General features: G+C 42.3%; 1 protein-coding gene across 3 annotated transcripts in view; it reads right to left on the minus strand.

The window, feature by feature from the left end:
* Window positions 1-8,478, minus strand: part of APBA1 (amyloid beta precursor protein binding family A member 1) — a 157,151-nt gene extending 148,673 nt beyond the window's left edge. For 2 of the 3 annotated variants that reach the window (XM_050944158.1, XM_050944156.1), the window contains exon 1: window positions 8,297-8,478. The gene's annotated coding sequence lies outside the window, so the exon portion shown is untranslated. The remainder of the gene's footprint in view (window positions 1-8,296) is intronic. The other variant, XM_050944157.1, reaches the window with a different exon arrangement.
* Window positions 8,479-8,748: the final 270 nt, after the last annotated feature.

The following is an 8,748-nucleotide window of genomic DNA, read 5'->3' on the forward strand; positions in this document are numbered from 1 at the left end:
AATTCAGAACTTCTTCAGGGTTTTTAAAACATGAAAGTTGATGTTTCTTTTAACCATCATGAGGGTTACTGAGACTAAGATAATACATCTAATACCCTGAATACCTCCTGTGTTCTGCATGCAGCCACCCCATTAGTGTAAGAAGGGGTTTGCCAGAAGCTGGGAATGGGCAACAGCGGATGGATCACTTGATTACCTGTTCTGTTCATTCCCTCCAAGGCACTTGGTATTGGTTACTGCCAGAAGACAGGATACTAGACTAGATGGACCTTCCATCTCACCCAGTATGGCTATTCTTATGTTCTTACGTGATAAAAATCCCGAGGAAATGTCAGTTTTTCCCTTCTAAATAAGTAAGCTTTTTGTTTCTTTCCCCTGACAGTCTGTAAAATAGATGGCTTATCTTTAAAGTTTTGTAGGCTTATAATTATAGGTCAGAGGTGAGGGCCACCTTTCATAGCCACATTTACCACTTCATGGGCTGTATTTTTAAAGCTTTTACTTGCTGATCCAGTTGTTCTGGACTCCATTCAGAAAAAGCAGATCACTGGTTTGGGATTTTCCATTCTTCCAACGAGGCTCAGAAGTTCTGTTCTGTATATTGAGTGTGTCTCTTCTATTTTCATTAACTTCACCTTTCTCTTCAAAGGACTTATCTAGACTATGATAAAAGGTGCATTTTAAAAATGTATTGGCAAATAAGTGTTAACAACCTAGTGTAGACAGTGTGAGTTGCGTTTCCCTCTGCTAGGGCTTACCTTGACCAGATAACACGTTAAAAAACAACTTGGCTTTCCTGCCCTAGGGTTTTAAAATGTGTTAAAAATGCAAAATGCTCCTTGTGTAGATACGAATAAAAGAACTAAGTAGTTGAGTTTGGGTATTCCATGTATTATAGGCAGGCATCTATTGTTGTTTGAGCTCTTTTATATATTCCTGTTAATTGATTTTAAAATCCTTCTGTTATTCCAGTTAGTTGGTCTAAGGAGGACTGATTATTATTTATATAGTTGTTGCACCTCAGGTCCCATCTGAGATCAGGGCGACTTTGCATCAGGCATTATACAAACACACAATATGGAAGAATACCTGCCCCCAACAACCTTACAACTGAAACAACAGACCTGGTTAAAAACAAAGTATATTTCATCAAAACAAACTGAAAAATACATGAAAAAAAGTTTGCTCCTTCTAAAATTTCAGTGATATTTTTCTTCCTTTTTTCTTTTTTGACTAGCTGACCTATGAGCAAACATTCCTAGCAGGTAAACAAGGAACCGAGGATAACATGGAGAGGGTCAGGGACGTGATAGCCACCTACAAGTACTTGAAAGCAGGGTTGGTGTCTAGAGTTCCTGGCTACGGAGCTAATGTGATTATATCCTAGTAATGTCATCACACCAGCCTGGAGCCCATGAAGAGCAGACTGCCCTAAAGCATGACACATCTACTGCAGGACCACGAGATATCCTGATGGGGCAGCCCTTCCCACTGCAGCTCTGCTTACCTTAGAGGCGGGGATGACTCTGGCTCTTCAGATGGCAGTGGGTGCAGAGCTGATCACCATCACTAATCTTCCGGTGGCTCAGCCTTCGGGTAGTCACTGCTGTTTGGGCAGCAGTGTAAGAGGAACCTCAGCTGTTCCTGCTCCCCCTCCTCTTCAGGCACTGGGGAGAGGAGGCCTGACTGCCACTGCTGCTGGTAGGGTGGCAAAGATGGGGAGAGCCCAGCTACCACTAGGGAAGCAAGAATTGGAAGGGAGTCTACCATAACCTCAGAGCAGAGGGCTGTTGGGGTGATCTCCGTCCCCCCATTAGAGGACTCTGATGACGTGATAGTAGCTGGGTGACTCCCTACTCAGAGCCCTCAATTGGGGCATTCAGATGACCCACCATAGAGGGCCTTCTGCTTTGATGGCAAGAGGTTGGGAGCTCTCCCACACACAGGGAGAATCCTGTACTTGGGACAGAGGGACTCATGTCCTCCATCCTCAGGAATGGGACAGGGAGCGATAGGCAGGGAATGAGAGAGGTTCTAGTCCAGGAGTAGGCAGCTTGCGACACGCAAGCTGATTTTCAGTGGCACTCACGTTGCCTGGGTCCTGGCCGCCGGTCCTGGGGGCTCTGCATTTTAATTTAATTTTAAATGAAGCTTCTTGAACATTTTAAAAGCCTTATTTACTTTACATACAACAATAGTTTAGTTATATTATAGACTTATAGAAAGAGACCTTCTAAAAACATTAAAATGTATTACTGGCACGCAAAACCTTAAATTAGAGAGAATAAATGAAGACTCAGCACACCGCTTCTGAAAGGTTGCCAACCCCTGTTCTAGTCCATCCAAGGAGTAGTAATGCCAAGCCGTCTGCCCCCAGCAGGTGGTTCTTGTGTAGGTGGGCCCTGCTCCCACCACTTCAAATGGAACAGGGACACAGCAGGGACAAGACAACATGGGCCTTGCAAGGGATGTGTCTTGGATTGTCTTAATGTAAGTTTCCCTGGAAAGTGTCAACTTCAAGCAGGAAGCAGAATCTTTATTGGTGATAAAAGAAGTTAAGTTAGAGTAGTAGAATGGAAGTGAAGCTAAGAGTAACGATATGAAAGTAAGAGAAGGAGCACTTAGGAAGATAGGACTGCAAGACTGGATCTGATTTACAGTCCATCTTTTCCACTACTCAGTCTCTGACAGTGACTAGCAGCCAATGATCCAGAGGAAAGAAAAAGAAACCACATAAGGCGGATGTGGAATAATCTGCTCCTCATCTGAAAACTCTTCCAAAACCAGTCTTTAACTATTAAGGATTAAACTCTTGAAGCATGAGATTTAGTATCTCTACCAAAATGTATGTAACCACTAGCTCTGAATACTCGTCATCCATATTGATGTTCAATCCGCTTTTCAAATCTTTCTAAGTTTTTCGTCTCAATTACTTCCTGCAACAAGGAGTGCCACAGTCCAAACATGCATTGTGGGTAAAAGTATTTCTTTTTATCAGTTTTAAATTTACCACCTTTCTTAATCTCACTGAACGTCTCCATATGCTTTTGTTATGAGACAGGGAGAACATTCTACCATTTATTATTTTATATATTTTTATCTTATCCCTTCTGATTAGTCTCCTGTCTAAATTACGCAATCCCACGGACTATCAAGAAAAGCTTGCTTACAGTTAGATCTCTTGGAAGAGTTTGCCATAGTCTAATAGAAGTGGGGAAAGCCCTTTGACTCAAGACATTAAAACCAGACTAGATCAAGCACTAGAAAATGTACTGTTGGGAACAATCCTGTATTGGCAGCAAGATAGGCTAGGTGACCTATAATGTCTTTTTCCATCCCTCATTTCTATGACTCTATAATGATATTTGTCCTTGTTTCAACTTCAGTAAAACATAGGAAGATTGTTTTAGAATTAGGAGAAATGCCATCACCATCATGCAAGTCTCCATATTCATTACTCATGGAAAATGTAAAAGGGGAACAATCCTGTATTGGCAGGAAGATAGGCTAGGTGACCTATAATGTCTTTTTCCATCCCTCATTTCTATGACTCTATAATGATATTTGTTCCTTGTTTCAACTTCAGTAAAACATAGGAATATTGTTTTAGAATTAGGAGAAATGCCATCACCATCATGCAAGTCTCCATATTCATTACTCATGGAAAATGTAAAAGGAAAACCCTTATTTTCCATTTTAGAAGCAGCACAAGGACACTTCCCCAAGCCCTTCCAGTAAAAATAACAAACATGCAGCCTTGTATGTGCATAAGTTCTCATAGTGAAAATAGAAAATACTATTGCACTGCTCTTAGCAGCTCGTTTATCAAATTGATCGATACTATGAAGCAAGATTAATCAATCCTTTGTTTTCAAACACTCCTAACCCCAATACCATCTGCATCACACACAATCTATTTTATTCCACTTTGGAAGTGAATGAACAGACAGTAGCCTACAAACCTCATATTAATTAAAAGACTTGCAGCTTTTATACAATAAAACCACTACCACAAAAACATGCTCCTGTAACATTAAGAGTCTAACTTAAATCCAAAGTAGCTAGGAGTCAGAGTTAAATCTCTCTTAACTAACTATCATAATATTTACCCTACATACTTCAGCACATAGGATATATATGATCATCCATTGTTTGGAAACACGTAGTAGGGCCTGGCTCCCATCTCACTTACTCTTGATTTACTCTGGGTTAAGTCCATCAAATCAAAGCAGTTAGTCCACTATAAAATATGCATAAGAGAAGGAGAATCTGACCTGTGATACCTAGGTATAAAGATGCGAGTTGAAAGCTTCAGCTTTCATTTTGATTTTTCTTGGTTTTGTCATTTTGAAGAGACACTGCGAACTTGAAATCTATAATCATTTTTAAAAATTCAGAATTAGTTTCAGGTTCTAAACCTGCCCTCAAACTTACACAGTACCATAGTGAACTTAGTAGGGTGCATTGCCTCCTGCTAACTTTTGTCGTTTTACAATCATATTTTCCTGAATATATCTGCCTTTTTGCTGCGTTAAAGACCCACTCAGATACAAGGGAAAACTAACAGTGAAACTGACTATACACAAAACACTGTTGAATACACAAATAAGATGAGAAATAGTTTTCTCCTCTCTTCCCTTTCAGATCTAGTACTACTAGGGGTTACTTTTAACAATAATAGGTTAAAAATTTTCAAACAGAAGTGTAATTTTTCAAGCTGATCAGAAACTTTTTGAAGCTTGTTGTGGGTTTTATGGTAAATACCATTTTATGCTACAGACGTGCATTAGAGCTGACATCAGAGAAATCAAAAGCCTATTTCTTGTCCCACTGAAGTCAAAGAGCCCTAAATTAACTAACACCACATAGAGATAAATCAAACTCTGGGTTTCTCATAGTTTTCAATCAGGTCCTCACATATTTTAGCCAAGGAGACGAAGGAATAAACATTCTCTTGCTGAGAGTGTTATGGAATCTTTAATATCCACATAGAGCACACAAGACCACCATTTTTAAGATTTCATCCTAAAGATCCATTCACTGTGAACTACATGTAATTCAATTTATGTGTTTCAGAAGAATGAAGCACTGAACTGAACATGCCAGGATTTTCACCTTTGGTTCCAGGGATTCTAGCGATTTCAAACAAAACCTGACTACATCACACCATTGCATCCAGTGTCATTAGGGTGACCAGACGTCCCGATAAAATCGGGACTGTCCCGATATTTGGGTGGTTGTCCCTCGTTCTGACCGATCTTCAGTTAGGATGCAATTTGTCCCAATATTTCACTCGACTGGCAGCGCTCGGCCAGCAGACCGCCCCCCATGTGTCCCGATATTGTCTTAATCTCATCTGGTCACCCTAAGTATCATAGAACATATGGCTCCTTCAGAGCTATTAATCTACAGTGAAAATACATCCTGAGACAATTTTAAAAACAAATGTATTAAACAGATCTCCCCCACATCCTCCTGAAATGTGAATTACAAAACCCATTATAGCTAGATATTTGGGGGGAAGTCACTAAGTACAGAATACAGTGGAATTGGTTTTAAGTTAAGTAATTATGAAACTGAAAGAAGGAAGCCTAAAAAAGGATTTCTGCCTCTCCTCTTCTCCCCTTTCAAAACAGCTCTCCTTCCTATCTAACCAGCACCTTGCAATAAAATCCACTTCTCCTGGCATTTTTTCACTGTATAACTGAAGGGTCAATCCACGGATATTTTTTCTTTAACGGCCTTCTAAAAGGCTGGCCTTTGCATCTGCTAGAAGATGGAAAAATAGTCAGAAAGACATTACTGCTATTTTAAGTGAAGACGGCACATTATTGAAAAACAAATGTATTGCTGCAAGCTACAATAAAAAAAAAAAGGTACAATAACTCAGTCCAGTGAATTACAGGATTCACAACATACCACTAGCCTTGCCTACCCATTACTTACCAAACCAATTCAGACTCACAGCTTCATTACTTCATGCTTTTTTTTCTAGTAAACACAATGCTGCTCTTCTTTCTTTCAACCAAGCTCTCAGTATACTTTATACTTGCTCTTTAGAAATTAATTTTAAAAACTCAAAATGGATGAAAAATGCTTTATTTATTGCATTTGTACAATTTCCCATATTCCTTCATTTCAGTTTACTAGAAATGTAACTTCTCAGCATACATATACATACACACACACAAGTTGGTTAGTAACAATGCTTTTTAAAAGAAATAATAGCGTGCTCTTAAGTGGCCAAGAAGAGCTTCAGAAAGGGGAAAAATAATGATTATTTTTTAGATTATAGTTTTAGACAATAGTTCCACAGAACTAACATAAGAACATAGACTCAACATTTAAAAGATTGCATCTATATAAAATGTATCCCTAAAATCTTTGATAATTACATACACTGACATTTCAAACAAATTCCAAATCAGAATGAAAGAAGTGCAGAAAAGGAAAAATAAAAGCTGTGCTATGGATTGACTAGGCAGAGAAAGCCTCATCTGAAGCACTGGAAATTAATGAAATATGAAACAATAATAAGCAGATTTCTGACACCCAGAGTTTCTAAACTGACTCACAGATTTAAGTGAAAGGTACAAATGACCCTCACTTTTGTTATCTATAAAAATATTTACCCTTTATTTCTCAAACACTGATGATGACAAGATGTTGTGTATTTGTTTCTGGAGGAATGACAGCCACAGGCTGCAAAGATAGGGGCACACAGTTCAGATTTTGACAGCAATGCAGTGGAATTTAAAGTATTGTGACTGGAATATTTTCCAAAGCACGTTAATTGAGACCCTATGAAACATGTTAACAAAGAGGTATTAAAATACTTATGGTAGTATGTGTTCTAACCACCTGGTATAAAGTAATGTGCAATGAGGGTAGAATTTAATGACACATGCCTCGTTTGTTCCACACCCCCTTATTAGCTCATCCTTAATATATACAGAGCTAGGCAAACATCAATGCCTTCATGTCCATTTTCTGTCCCATTGCTTTAGTTCATGGGCCGTTATGACAATGTTAAAGATCTGTAGCGCACATTATAGTAAGCCGAATAAAACCACAAGTGGAAAGGCAGGTCATTTTTCTGAAACATCAGGCCTAAGCCCCAGTATCCTCCCTAAATGCAGATTTCCACATGATGACAGCAAAACAAGCCTCAGTGAATTGCTACTGGCAAAACCAAGCTTCCCAGAAAGAAGGTGAAATATACATATCTGCGATGACTGAGAGTGTGATTTAACCAAGCCACAGCTCGATTGCACCAGGATCTATGAAGATGGTGCTTAGAACAAGAACAGATCAAGAGGGCTCTGCTCCCTAAAAGTGGTATATGACAATACCAGCTTGTCATCCCCATCCCAATTCAGACACAGAGCTAGAGAGGCAAGTGTCAGACCCTGGGATGCACCAGGGATGGGCTCAATCTCCTATTCCTGGAACTTCCTTGCAAAGCAAGAGCTGTCAGGAGAGCAGCAGCATCTTCTGCAGGAAATGTCATCTTCACCCCCTGTTCTGCCAGGACCATGTGTTACCCATTCAGTTGCTACAGTCTCCTCCCTCCACTCCCCTCCCCCAAATCTTTTCCCACACTCTCAATCAAAGGAAAGTAATCTATTAGCTCCAGTAACAACACACATCAACATAAAAGGGTTCATAGAGTAACACATTCCCCTCACACACAAAAACCGCACACACAATTACTACTGTTACTGACATTGTTTGCAGCAATACCTGGCCCCTGGGGCATTAATATATCTGTGTATCTTTCATTGCAGCTTAGGGAGACATGTAAATCTCGTGTTCTCTCTCTCTCTTTCTCTCTCTCACACACACACACTCCTAAAACCTGCTGTCTCCCATCCCCGTCCCCCTGGTGCATGCTCCACACAGCAAGTGCCTGCCACAACACTGTGCACTTCTGATGCTGGCGGCTGCCACCACCTCATTTTTTCAGTCGCAGCATCCTCAGCTGCCAGCAGCTCCTGGGGGGAGGGGAAGAATCATGCCATATCCCCCTGTCTATCTCAGCCAGGTTAGCTCACATCCCCTGCTCCACACACACACACCCCGAGCCCTGTGCAGCCAGCCAGGCCCTCCTGCAGCCAGGCTTCTAAGCGAGCCCCCATCCGCAGGCGGGCTCAGCACCTGCCCTCAGCACCAAATGCAAATTCATTTGGGGCCGGCCGGATTTCTTCCCCTTCCTTTATTTCCCCTCACTTCAGCCCAGCCCCAGCATCCCCCTCCCACAGCTGGCTGGGGAGCTGACAGGGAGAAGCCTCTTTACCTCGGCCGGAGTCTGCGCAGGCCCCTTCAGCAGGCAGCGCGGTGCGGCTGAGCCTGGGGAGTAGGGCAGCCAGCCGGGGAACGAGCCTTCACTTCAGCGGCTCCTACCTCCAGCTCCACCATCTTCCTCCTCCTCGCTCCTCCTGCCGCTGCTCCCTCCAGCTCTGCAGCCACCGGCACGCAGCGCCGGGGCCAGCCCCCGCCTGCTGCTCCGCCCCTGCCCCGCCTCCCCCCGCCTGATGACTGGCCCGGGGACAGACGGAGGCTCTGGCTCGCCCAGCCAGACAGGGAGCGGGAGGGAAGCGGGCTGAGCGGCTCGCTAGCCTGGGGTGCAAGCGGCTACTCCCCCGTAAGCAGCAGATGCACCTCATGCACGCTGCAGTCCCTCCTGCATCAGCGGCAGGGACGGGTATCAAGAGCAGATGCATCCATGATGCAACCGGGCCCCTCTCT

The sequence above is a fragment of the Gopherus flavomarginatus genome, chromosome 3 (assembly GCF_025201925.1).
Source record: "Gopherus flavomarginatus isolate rGopFla2 chromosome 3, rGopFla2.mat.asm, whole genome shotgun sequence".
In the NCBI taxonomy this organism is placed as follows: Eukaryota; Metazoa; Chordata; order Testudines; family Testudinidae; genus Gopherus; species Gopherus flavomarginatus.